The 12,201-nt window shown below is 44.5% G+C and overlaps 6 non-coding genes across 6 annotated transcripts; all 6 read left to right on the top strand.

Annotated features, from left to right (window-relative positions):
• The first annotated feature begins 923 nt into the window (after positions 1-923).
• On the top strand, positions 924-1,064 carry LOC133355715 (U4 spliceosomal RNA). Its single transcript, XR_009756771.1, has one exon. It is a non-coding gene; the product is annotated as a U4 spliceosomal RNA (small nuclear RNA).
• A 1,154-nt stretch (positions 1,065-2,218) lies between these two features.
• LOC133355733 (U4 spliceosomal RNA) lies at positions 2,219-2,359 on the top strand. The gene has a single exon (XR_009756788.1). It is a non-coding gene; the product is annotated as a U4 spliceosomal RNA (small nuclear RNA).
• A 4,210-nt stretch (positions 2,360-6,569) lies between these two features.
• Positions 6,570-6,710, top strand: LOC133355666 (U4 spliceosomal RNA). The gene has a single exon (XR_009756723.1). It is a non-coding gene; the product is annotated as a U4 spliceosomal RNA (small nuclear RNA).
• Positions 6,711-7,951: 1,241 nt separating this feature from the next.
• On the top strand, positions 7,952-8,092 carry LOC133355665 (U4 spliceosomal RNA). The gene has a single exon (XR_009756722.1). It is a non-coding gene; the product is annotated as a U4 spliceosomal RNA (small nuclear RNA).
• Positions 8,093-9,333: 1,241 nt separating this feature from the next.
• Positions 9,334-9,474, top strand: LOC133355714 (U4 spliceosomal RNA). The gene has a single exon (XR_009756770.1). It is a non-coding gene; the product is annotated as a U4 spliceosomal RNA (small nuclear RNA).
• A 1,777-nt stretch (positions 9,475-11,251) lies between these two features.
• Positions 11,252-11,391, top strand: LOC133355683 (U4 spliceosomal RNA). The gene has a single exon (XR_009756740.1). It is a non-coding gene; the product is annotated as a U4 spliceosomal RNA (small nuclear RNA).
• The last annotated feature ends 810 nt before the right edge of the window (positions 11,392-12,201 follow it).

Genomic DNA, 12,201 nt, shown 5'->3' with positions numbered 1-12,201 from the left:
CAGAACATAGCTGCTTCCCCGGCACGACAGTTATCCTGTTCTCTGTCCCACGTGTTTGATTCCATTCTTTCATTCCATGAAATCAACAGCAAAGTTCAATATCTGTAAGCTATGCCCCTTTCTCCTTATACCCTGCCCCTTCGTAATTAACAATGATCAGGCCCAGTTGTTTCTGCTTCTTCCACTCCCGCGCCTTTCCTTTTTAGGCCCCGCCCATTCTCATTTAGGCCACGCCCACTGGTGTCTAGCCCCGCCCCTCCCCCTGGCACACGGGGTGGGGGTTGTGAGAAGGGGGGCAGTGCGCGCGTGTCGCAGTAGGACCAGAATGCCTCTTAGAGCAGCCAGATAACAACAGATTGATTATCCCGTTGTCAACCAATAAGGTGACGCTATTTTTAATTATTGGAAAAATTACCGTTAGATTTTAACCATTAAAAACAAAGTGTCACTGACTTCTTCCATTTGTTATTCAGCTTACAACCAAAAGTATAAGGGAACAGCCGATTTATGAATAATTAAAACATAAATATTATTTTGCTTTTCAACCAATAAAATCCGCGACATCACAAAGCCTCGCGTAAATGATCGCACTCTTAACTTTATTTGCACTTTAACAGGACACCACTTCGAAGTCACGTGTTGTATACCGATGACTTCCCCAAGCACCAGCCATCACCTCCCGTCCAGCGGCACACGCAGGAAGAGGCAGGAACAATGTTTACATAACTCCTCGTCCAATTAATCGAGTAATTGACTATCGGTTTCTTTAAAATATTAAAATATGTTTTGTAAAATTCTTAATGTATTAAAAAGCAAATCAAATGTTTTTTTAGTGGATGTGTTGATTTTAGTATTTGAATGACCCCATGGCGTTGAGGTAGGGCCGCGTGACTTAAGAGGCAACGGTCCGGCCTCAACAAACCAGCTTTGCGCAGTGGCAGTATCGTAGCCAATGAGGTTTATCCGAGGCGCGATTATTGCTAATTGAAAACTTTTCCCAATACCCCGCCACGCTGACTTGAAACACAGTCGGCGTCGGCAATTTTTGCAAGCTCTTTCGGGAGCTTTGGGTTGTTTAATGAAGTGTAGAATTGTTTTCTGTCCCACGTGTTTGATTCCATTATTTTATTCCATTAAATCAACAGCAAATTTCGAGTTAAAGCTTTCGTGACCGCAGAGATTCATCGTCTTGGTTCTTTCGGTAGTCACGTAGAAGGGAAATAATAAAATAAAACATAATAAAATAATTCTCACAACGACGACTGCTTGCGTTGTGGCCGAAACGTCGTGAGAATTATTTTATTATGTTTTATGTTTATTATTTTATTATTTCCCTTCTTTACCGAAAGAACCAAGAAGTTCAATATCTGTAAGCTCTGCCCCTTTCTCCTTCGGGGCCGTCCATAAATGACGTCACTAGATTTTGGACCTCCCCCCCCCGTCACACGGCGTCACAGAAAGCCAGATCCCCCCTCAAATGACGTCACAAAGCTCTGCCCCCCCTCCCAAATAAAACATGCTTCAAATCGCTTTAAACTATTATCATTGTAGTGCGCATTTAATGTGCCACATCACTCCGATGTTGTAGGAGAAAACATTTATTAAAAGTATATTTAATTAAGTTAAACGTGTTGTCTATATTTATTTAAAGTTCCGCATTTTGATGTGACGTCACATTTCTCAAACACCCCCCCCCCCTCGTCACACATCGTCACGAATGTCTGACCCCCCCCCCCCCAGGTGCGTGACGTCATTTATGGATGGCCCCTTACTACCAAAAGTATTAGGGAACAGCCGATTTCTGAATAATTAAAACGTAAATATTATTTTGCTTTTCAACCAAAAATATCCCCGGTATCACAAAGCCTCGCGTAAATGATCGCACTCTTCACTTTATTTGCACTTTAACAGGACACCACTTCGAAGTCACGTGTTGTATACCGATGACGTCCCCAAGCACCAGCCATCACCTCCCGTCCAGCGGCACACGCGGGAAGAGGCACGGACAATGTTAACATATCTCCACATCTAATTAATCGAGTAATTAACTATCGGTTTCATTTAAATATTTAAATATGTTTAGTAAAATCCTTATTGTATTATATAAGCAAATCAAAGGTTTTTCTAGTGGATGTGTTGATTTTAGTATTTGAATGATCCCATAGCGTTGAGGTAGGGCCGCGTGACTTAAGAGGGAACGGGCCGGCCTCAACAAACCAGCTTTGCGCAGTGGCAGTATCGTAGCCAATGAGGTTTATCTGAGGCGCGATTATTGCTAATTGAAAACTTTTCCCAATACCCCGCCACGCTGACTTGAAACACAGTCGGCGTTGGCAATTTTTGCAAGCTCTTTCGAGAGCTTTGGGTTGTTTAATGAAGTGTAGAATTTGTTTGAGGTTTTAAGGTAGCAGAGCCAATACATGGTTATAAACACGTTTTTTCGGAGTGGCCAGGTAGAAACTTGGTTGGACAGCGCATTAGTGCACGACAGACAAATAATCCCTGGTGGACAGTGTGGAACCTGTTGTTCCGACCTGTATAATGTCGTGTATAGTGTAGTGCAGGGGTCCTCAAACTTTTTAAACAGGGGGCCAGTTCACTGTCCCTCAGACCGTTGGAGGGCCGGACTATAGTAAAAAAAACTATGAACAAATTCCTATGCACACTGCATATATCTTATTTTGAAGTGAAGAAACAAAATGGGAACAAATACAATATTTAAAATGAAGAACAAGTAAAGTTAAATCAACAAACTTGCCAGTATTTCAATGGGAACTATGGGCCTGCTTTTGGCTAATGAGATGGTCAATGTCCGGTTCCCTATTTGTCACTGCTAGTCGTAACAAGTGATGCAAGTGTGCATCCGTTAGTCTAGATCTGGTTGGAGATTTCAAATGTTTCATTCTGGAAAAAGTCTGTTCACAGACATAAGTGCTGCCAAAGATGGTTGCCATTTTGAGTGCATGGTTCCTGAGATGAGGATATGTCTCAGAGGGGAGAGATGCATAGAAATTATGAAGGCTGCTTGACTTGAATGCGTCTTTCAGAGAGTCACAATTCTGCAGTTCAGCCAGTTCCATTTGGTAAATTGTATCCACATTTTCAATGTCAATAGAAAATGGGTTACGGAAAAGCTGTATGTCCTGTTCATGGCGATAAAGCTCTTTAAATCTAAATTGGAACTCCTTTTGCAATTTTTCCAGTGAATCCACACATGTTTTGTTTGGGAATTGCAACCAATGGTTTTTCCGCTAACAGATTTTGAGTTGTGGGGAGATGGCAGAAGTTTTCCTCCTCAACTTGTTTGATGAGGAGGCCTAATTCTACTTCAAATGCTTTGACATGTGATTGCATATCACAGAGGAGCTTCCCCTTTCCTTGAAGTTGCACATTGAAACTGTTGAGTAGCTCTGTTACATCTGTCAGAAAGGCAAGGTGCCATTTCCATTCTGCATCATTGAGCTCTGGTACTTCTTTGTTTTTTGAAAGCAGAAAAGCTGTAATCTGTGGAAGTAAGTCATAGAAACGTTTCAAAACTCTCCCTCGACTCAGCCAACGAACTTCTGTGTGGTACAGAACATCTTCATAGTCAACATTTAGTTCAGACAGAAATTCCTGAAATTGTCTGTGGTTTAGTGCATGAGCTCTAATAAAGTTAACACAAGATACCACAATTTCCATAACAGAGTCCCACTTCAGTGATTTACTACACAGCGCTTGTTGGTGGATGAGGCAGTGTATGGCTATTGGATGAGAATGGTTATGTTTGTCCATCTCTTGGTTAATGCGAGCAATTACTCCTTTCTTGGACCCCACCATGCTAGGAGCACCATCAGTTGTCACACTGGCTAGTTTAGCCCAATTCAGCTCCAAACCATTCACAGTTTGGCAAACCTTTTCATAGATATCCTCTCCTGTAGTTGTTCCTGTGATGCTTTGCAGTGCAGCAAGCTCTTCTGTGACTTCGAAATAGTCATTCGTCCCACGAATAAAAATTAGAAGTTGTGCAGAATCACGAACATCATTGCTTGCGTCGAGTGCCAAGGAAAAATAGGAAAGTTTTTTTGTGGAGTTTTGCAAATGCTGATGCAAATTGTCTCCCATTTCTTCAATCCTCCGTGTAATTGTAGGTCCTGAAAGACTCACTGTACTAAATAAATCGGCCTTCTCTGGACACATCTCTTTGGCAACAGAAAGAAGGCATTCTTTAACAAATTCTCCCTCCATGAATGGTCTGCCAGTGCACGCTATTAGCCTGGCAACTTGAAAACTTGCTCGCAGTGATGAAATATTTAGCTGCTTCTGCTTCACAAAAGTATTTTGCTGAGTTGTTAATGTATTTTTTAGTTTAATATTTTATCTTTTCTCCGACCAAACAATCATATTTATCTTTATGTTGAGTTTCATAGTGTTGACTTAAATTGTATTCTTTGAACACAGACACTATATTCTGGCATATCAGACACACAGCTCTTTCCTTGTACTGCATGAAAAAGTAATCATAAGTCCACTGTTCTTTGAATATCCTACACTCCGAGTCAATTTTTCTCTTTCTTGACATCATTGTTTCCTAGGGAGTCAAAATTGCTATTAGTAAAATACCAATATATATACAGCGCTACAAAAACAATATACCAGCAATAACTTTGCCCACACAGAGACATACAGACTGCACTGTCCATCAATGCAGTCTGATTGAGGGAACTCCGCTTTTACCCAGGCTCACACTGGTGCGGGTGCCATTAAAAAGTTAATTACACCTGCAGTTTTGTTCACAGATCGCAGTACATCCCCAGCACACAGGAATATCACTGGGAGTGGAGCCGAGGGGCAAGTGAGGGAGCTGAGCGAGGCAGAGCCAGTCAAGCGCAGCCAGGGGAGGGCTGGCAGCCTTAGGCCTGGGGGGCAAGTCCAGTCAATTGGCCCATTGAACCATTCACCAGCGCAGCCCAATGAGTGCCCACCGCCGCAGCTCTATCAGTACTCACCAGCGCAGCCCAATTAGTGCCCACCGCCGCAGCCCAATGAGTGCTCACCAGCGCAGCCCAATTAGTGCTCACCAGCGCAGCGTAATTAGTGACCATGGGATGTGGGTGTCATCTGTCTCACCTCTTCGGTTCGGGGGGTAATGATGCTGCCAACTTCCTCCAAGCTGCCTCTGCTCTAAAAGACTGTGCCTGCGCTGTGATGCTCAGTCTGTCACGTCTCCCGCGCTCTCTCTCCCACGAACCAGCTTCCGGCTTTCACTGCCCACAAGTCACCGCGCAGCTGGCCCCTCCCACATGCCCTGGTTTCCTCTGAGTCCTGGGAGGTGGGGGGGCCGGATAAATGTCCTTGGCGGGCCGCATGTGGCCCGCGGGCCGTAGTTTGAGGACCCCTGGTGTAGTGTGTAGGTTAAACGTTGAGTTTTATAAGGGCACCGCGGGGTGACCAGCCCCTCCTCACCCAGCCCCGCCCCTCCCCACCCAGCCCCACCCCTCCCACCCCCCACCCAGGCCCACCCTCCCCACCCAGCCCCTCTCCACCCTCCCCTCCCCACCCAGCCCCTCCCCATATGCACGGTGGGCAGTGTGGAACCTGTTGTTCCTACCTGTATAATGTTGCACTGGACTGCCAAGCCAGAGGTCACAGACCGAATCTCTCAAACTGCTTTGCACCCAATAAAGTTATCTAGTCAGCCCATGGCTGCATCGCCGGCACTATAGTTATGCTGTTCTCTTTCCATGAAATCAACAGCCAAGTTCAATTTCCGCAAGCTATGCAACTTTCTCCTTATACCCTGCCCCTTCGTAAAAAACAATGATCAGGCCCAGTTGTTTCTGCTTCTTCCACCCCCGCGCCTTTCCTTTTTAGGCCCCGCCCATTCTCATTTAGGCCACGCCCACTGGTGTCTAGCCCCGCCCCTCCCCCTCGCACACGGGGTGGGGGTTGTGAGAAGGGGGGCAGTGCGCGCGTGTCGCAGTAGGACCAGAATGCCTCTTAGAGCAGCCAGATAACAACAGATTGATTATCCTGTTGTCAACCAATAAGGTGACGGTTTTTCTAATTATTGGAAAAATTACCGTTAGATTTTAACCATTAAAAACAGAGTGTCACTGACTTCTTGCATTTGTTATTCAGCTTACAACCAAAAGTATAAGGGAACAGCCGATTTATGAATAATTAAAACATAAATATTATTTTGCTTTTCAACCAATAAAATCCGCGACATCACAAAGCCTCGCGTAAATGATCGCACTCTTAACTTTATTTGCACTTTAACAGGACACCACTTCGAAGTCTCGTGTTGTATACCGATGACGTCCCCAAGCAACAGCCATCACCTCCCGTCCAGCGGCACACTCGGGAAGAGGCACGGACAATGTTAATATATCTCCTCATCCAATTAATCGAGTAATTGACTGTCGATTTCATTAAATTATTTCAATTGATTTAGTAAAATCCTTATTGTATTATATAAGCAAATCAAATGTTTTTTTTGGATGTCTTTATTTTAGTATTTGAATGATCCCATGGCGTTGAGGTAGGGCCGCGTGACTTAAGAGGGAACGGGCCGGCCTCAACAAACCAGCTTTGCGCAGTGGCAGTATCGTAGCCAATGAGGTTGATCCGAGGCGCGATTATTGCTAATTGAAAACTTTTCCCAATACCCCGCCACGCTGACTTGAAACACAGTCGGCGTCGGCAATTTTTGCAAGCTCTTTCGGGAGCTTTGGGTTGTTTAATGAAGTGTAGAATTTGCTTGAGGTTTCAAGTTAGCAGAACTTGCCGTGATTGTAATTATTGTAATAATTTTGCACCGGACTGTCAAGCCAGAGGTCGCAGACCCAATGTCTCAAACTGCTTTGCACCCAATAAAAACACGTTCCTTCGGAGTGGGCAGGTAGGGACTTGGTTGGACAGCGCATTCATGCACGACAGAAAGCTCGCGATCACGTGACGCACTTCAACCAATCCGGGAGTTTATATGTTTGGGAGGGGCTATGCACGACAGACAAATAATCCCTAGTGGGCAGTGTGGAATTGTTGTTCCTACCTGTATACAATTAACTAGTCAGAACATAGCTGCATCACCGGCACGACAGTTATGCTGTTTTTTGTCCCACGTGTTTGATTCCATACTTTTATTCCATGAAATCAAGTTCAATATTTGTAAGCTATGCCCTTTTCTCCTTATACCCTGCCCCTTCGTAATCTATAATGATCAGGCCCAGTTGTTTCTGCTTCTCCCACCCCCGCGCCTTTCCTTTTTAGGCCCCGCCCATTGGTGTCTAGCCCCGCCCCTCCCCCTCGCACACGGGGTGGGGGCTGTGAGAAGGGGGGCAGTGCGCGCGTGTCGCAGTAGGACCAGAATGCCTCTTAGAGCAGCCAGATAACAACAGATTTATTATCCCGTTGTCAACCAATAAGTTGACGGTATTTTTAATTACTTGAAAATTACCATTAGATTTTAAGCAATAGAAAAACAGAGTCTCACTGACTTCTTGCATTTGTTATTCCGCTTACAACCAAAAGTATAAAGGAACAGTCGATTTATGAACAATTAAAACGTAAATATTATTTTGCTTTTCAACCAATAAAATTCAACGGTATCACAAAGCCTCGCGTAAATTATCGCACTCTTAACTTTATTTGCACTTTAACAGGACACCACTTCGAAGTCACGTGTTGTATACCGATGACGTCCCCAAACACCAGCCATCACCTCCCGTCCAGCGGCACACGCGGAAAGAAGCACGGACAATGTTAACATATCTCCTCGTCCAATTAATCCAGTAATTAACTATCGGTTTCATTAAAATATTTAAAACTGTTTAGTAAAATCCTTATTGTATTATATAAGCAAATCAAAGGTTTTTTTGTGGATGTGTTTGTTTTAGTATTTGCATGATCCCATGGCGTTGAGGTAGGCCGCGTGACTTAAGAGGGAACGGGCCGGCCTCAACAAACCAGCTTTGCGCAGTGGCAGTATCGTAGCCAATGAGGTTGATCCGAGGCGCGATTATTGCTAATTGAAAACTTTTCCCAATACCCCGCCACGCTGACTTGAAACACAGTCGGCGTCGGCAATTTTTGCAAGCTCTTTCGGGAGCTTTGGGTTGTTTAATGAAGTGTAGAATTTGCTTGAGGTTTCAAGTTAGCAGAACTTGCCGTGATTGTAATTATTGTAATAATTTTGCACCGGACTGTCAAGCCAGAGGTCGCAGACCCAATGTCTCAAACTGCTTTGCACCCAATAAAAACACGTTCCTTCGGAGTGGGCAGGTAGGGACTTGGTTGGACAGCGCATTCATGCACGACAGAAAGCTCGCGATCACGTGACGCACTTCAACCAATCCGGGAGTTTATATGTTTGGGAGGGGCTATGCACGACAGACAAATAATCCCTAGTGGGCAGTGTGGAATTGTTGTTCCTACCTGTATACAATTAACTAGTCAGAACATAGCTGCATCACCGGCACGACAGTTATGCTGTTTTTTGTCCCACGTGTTTGATTCCATACTTTTATTCCATGAAATCAAGTTCAATATTTGTAAGCTATGCCCTTTTCTCCTTATACCCTGCCCCTTCGTAATCTATAATGATCAGGCCCAGTTGTTTCTGCTTCTCCCACCCCCGCGCCTTTCCTTTTTAGGCCCCGCCCATTGGTGTCTAGCCCCGCCCCCCCCCTCGCACACGGGGTGGGGGCTGTGAGAAGGGGGGCAGTGCGCGCGTGTCGCAGTAGGACCAGAATGCCTCTTAGAGCAGCCAGATAACAACAGATTTATTATCCCGTTGTCAACCAATAAGTTGACGGTATTTTTAATTACTTGAAAATTACCATTAGATTTTAAGCAATAGAAAAACAGAGTCTCACTGACTTCTTGCATTTGTTATTCCGCTTACAACCAAAAGTATAAAGGAACAGCCGATTTATGAACAATTAAAACGTAAATATTATTTTGCTTTTCAACCAATAAAATTCAACGGTATCACAAAGCCTCGCGTAAATTATCGCACTCTTAACTTTATTTGCACTTTAACAGGACACCACTTCGAAGTCACGTGTTGTATACCGATGACGTCCCCAAACACCAGCCATCACCTCCCGTCCAGCGGCACACGCGGAAAGAAGCACGGACAATGTTAACATATCTCCTCGTCCAATTAATCCAGTAATTAACTATCGGTTTCATTAAAATATTTAAAACTGTTTAGTAAAATCCTTATTGTATTATATAAGCAAATCAAAGGTTTTTTTGTGGATGTGTTTGTTTTAGTATTTGCATGATCCCATGGCGTTGAGGTAGGGCCGCGTGACTTAAGAGGGAACGGGCCGGCCTCAACAAACCAGCTTTGCGCAGTGGCAGTATCGTAGCCAATGAGGTTTATCCGAGGCGCGATTATTGCTAATTGAAAACTTTTCCCAATACCCCGCCACGCTGACTTGAAACACAGTCGGCGTCGGCAATTTTTGCAAGCTCTTTCGGGAGCTTTGGGTTGTTTAATGAAGTGTAGAATTGTTTTCTGTCCCACGTGTATGATTCCATTCCATGAAATCAACAGCAAATTTCGAATTAAAGCTTTCGTGACCGTCGGGATTCATCTTCTTGGTTCTTTCGGTAGTCACGTAGAAGGGAAATAATAAAATAATTATCACGACGACGACTGCTTGCGTTGTGGCCGAAACGTCGTGAGAATTATTTTATTATTTCCAGAGGTGTGGACTCGAGTCATGTGACTTGGACTCGAGTCATGAATTTGATGACTTCAGACTCGACTTGGACTTGCATAACAATGACTTTGTCCCACCTCTGAGGTGTGGACTCGAGTCATGTGACTTGGACTCGAGTCAGACTCGAGTCATGAATTTGATGACTTCAGACTCGACTTGGACTTGCATAACAATGACTTTGTCCCACCTCTGAGGTGTGGACTCGAGTCATGTGACTTGGACTCGAGTCAGACTCGAGTCATGAATTTGATGACTTCAGACTCGACTTGGACTTGCATAACAATGACTTTGTCCCACCTCTGAGGTGTGGACTCGAGTCATGTGACTTGGACTCGAGTCAGACTCGAGTCATGAATTTGATGACTTCAGACTCGACTTGGACTTGCATAACAATGACTTTGTCCCACCTCTGATTATTTCCCTTCCACGTGACTTTACCGAAAGAACCAAGAAGTTCAATATCTGTAAGCTCTGCCCCTTTCTCCTTCGGGGCCGTCCATAAATGACGTCACACGATTTTGGACCTCCCCCCCCCCCCGTCACACGGCGTCACAGAAAGTCAGACCGCCCCTCAAATATGACGTCACAAAGCTCTGCGTTCCACCCAACAAAAGTAACGAGTCAGCCCATAGCTGCATCCCTGGTACGACAGTTATGTTGTTCTCTGTCCCACGTGTTTGATTCCATACTTTTATTCCATGAAATCAAGTTCAATATCTGTAAGCTATGCCCTTTTCTCCTTATACCCTGCCCCTTCGTAATCAATAATGATCAGGCCCAGTTGTTTCTGCTTCTTCCACCCCCGCGCCTTTCCTTTTAGGCCCCGCCCATTCTCATTTAGGCCACGCCCACTGGTGTCTAGCCCCGCCCCTCCCCCTCGCACACGGGGTGGGGGCTGGGAGAAGGGGGGCAGTGCGCGCGTGTCGCAGTAGGACCAGATTGCCTCTTAGAGCAGCCAGATGACAACACATTGATTATCCCGTTGTCAACCAATAAGGTGACGCTATTTTTAATTATTGGAAAATTTACCGTTAGATTTTAAGCATTAGAAACAGAGTGTCACTGACTTCTTCCATTTGTTATTCAGCCTACAACCAAAAGTATAAGGGAACAGCCGATTTCTGAATAATTAAAACCTAAATATTATTTTGATTTTCAACCAATAAAATCCGCGACATCACAAAGCCTCGCGTAAAGTATCGCACTCTTAACTTTATTTGCACTTTAACAGGACACCACTTCGAAGTCTCGTGTTGTATACCAATGACGTCCCCACGCGCCAGCCATCACCTCCCGTCCAGCGGCACACGCGGGAAGAGGCACGGACAATGTTAACATATCTCCTCATCCAATTAATCGATTAATTGACTCTCGGTTTGATTAAATCCTTAAATATTTTAGTAAAATCCATATTGTATTATATTAGCAAATCAAATGTTTTTTAGTGGATGTGTTTACTTTAGCATTTGAATGATCCCATGGCGTTGAGGTAGGGCCGCGTGACTTAAGAGGGAACGGGCCGGCCTCAACAAACCAGCTTTGCGCAGTGGCAGTATCGTAGCCAATGAGTTTATCCGAGGCGCGATTATTGCTAATTGAAAACTTTTCCCAATACCCCGCCACGCTGACTTGAAACACAGTCGGCGTCGGCAATTTTTGCAAGCTCTTTCTGGAGCTTTGGGTTGTTTAATGAAGTGTAGAATTGTATTCTGTCCCACGTGTATGATTCCATTCCATGAAATCAACAGCAAATTTGGAGTTAAAGCTTTCGTGACCGCAGAGATTCATCGTCTTGGTTCTTTCGGTAGTCACGTAGAAGGGAAATAATAAAATAATTCTCACGACGACGACTGCTTGCGTTGTGGCCGAAACGTCGTGAGAATTATTTTATTATGTTTTCATTATTATTTTATTATTTCCCTTCCACGTGACTTTACCGAAAGAACCAAGAAGTTCAATATCTGTAGGCTCTGCCTCTTTCTCCTTCGGGGCCGTCCATAAATGACGTCACTAGATTTTGGACCTCCCCCCCCCGTCACACGGCGTCACAGAAAGTCAGACCCCCCTCAAATATGACGTCACAAAGCTCTGCCCCCCCCCCCCAAAAATAACATGCTTCAAATCGCTTTAAACTATTGTCATTGTAGTGCGTATTTAATGTGCCGCATCACTCTGATGCTGTAGGAGCAAACATTTATTAAAAGTCGATTTAATGAAGTAGAACGTGTTGTCTATATTTATTTAAAGTTCCGCATTTTGATGTGACGTCACATTTCTCAAACCCCCCCTCGTCACACATCGTCACAAATGTCTGCCCCCCCCCCCCCCAGGTGCGTGACGTCATTTATGGATGGCCCCTTACTACCAAAAGTATTAGGGAACAGCCGATTTCTGAATAATTAAAACGTAAATATTATTTCGCTTTTCAACCAAAAATATCCCCGGTATCACAAAGCCTCGCATAAATGATCGCACTCTTAACATT

The sequence above is a fragment of the Lethenteron reissneri genome, chromosome 51, assembly GCF_015708825.2.
Source record: "Lethenteron reissneri isolate LAM-NWPU_2019-01 chromosome 51, ASM1570882v1, whole genome shotgun sequence".
In the NCBI taxonomy this organism is placed as follows: Eukaryota; Metazoa; Chordata; class Hyperoartia; order Petromyzontiformes; family Petromyzontidae; genus Lethenteron; species Lethenteron reissneri.
This window is presented reverse-complemented; position numbering and strand designations above follow the sequence as displayed.